Here is a 970-nt window from a genome sequence, read left to right as displayed (position 1 = left end):
CTAGCCCAAAAGTTGACGTGACGCTCTAATTTGACGGAATTAAGCTAAAAAATTTCACATTTATGTCTATAGATGGTTGATTTATTTCAATAATATTACTTCAAAACTTTTCATAAAAATTCATTTTTCGAAAAAACGAGAATCTAAAATGTGACCTTTTTTTAAAATGACTTATATAGTGAGGCTAAAACGATAGAGAAAGAGAGAGAGAGAGAGAGAGAGAGAGAGAGAGAGAGAGAGAGAGAGAGAGAGAGAGAGAGAGAGAGAGAGTATGCCGCAAAATGCTCATGCTGGGGAGGGGGAAAGACAACTAAAAAACATACACACTTCTCCAAAAATACTACCTGACATCAATGCAGTATCTTGTATCTGGTTCTGAAATGTGGGAAATACATCATCTGAGTGGTGATGTATCGAAGCTTTGCCATGGTGAGGGCATACAGAAGGCCCCCAGAGAGTCGCAGAAACGTCCTTTTTATCTGTTTCTATTTTGGTTCTGTACTCGGAATATTTTGTTTTTTAAGTGAAAAAAACCCAACAACCCCAAAACAAAACCAAAAACATGATAGATGACTGTAGGATGCGGAAGAAAACGATATTACGAGATTTTTCCTTAAATTTAAACTTAAACTGCTGCTTTTCTCTCCCTTACTTCAATTCCTCTCAACTCTGACCCAAATAGTACCTCGAGCACCCGAGAACTAACCAGATTGTTCTGCGGGTTTTTGTTGTTGTTTTTTTTTAGGGGGGGGGGGAGTGATCGCTGACTAACAGCGTTCCAGAGTAGTTATCACTATCTGTACCTTTCGCTACTTCGAGCCTTTTGGCGTTGATTGGTACGCCGGCTTGATAGTGGTAGGTTCTCGGAGGAAACTGAGGGTGTGACTTGTGCGCGTGCCACAGGTATGTAGGGATGGGGTTGTTGGACGAACACACACCAACGTGTGTGTGTTTGTGTGTGTGTGTGTGT

The sequence above is a fragment of the Aplysia californica genome, unplaced genomic scaffold (genome assembly GCF_000002075.1).
Source record: "Aplysia californica isolate F4 #8 unplaced genomic scaffold, AplCal3.0 scaffold00456, whole genome shotgun sequence".
NCBI lineage: Eukaryota > Metazoa > Mollusca > Gastropoda > Aplysiida > Aplysiidae > Aplysia > Aplysia californica.
The sequence above is the reverse complement of the archived record's forward strand: the minus strand, read 5'-3'. Positions refer to the sequence as shown.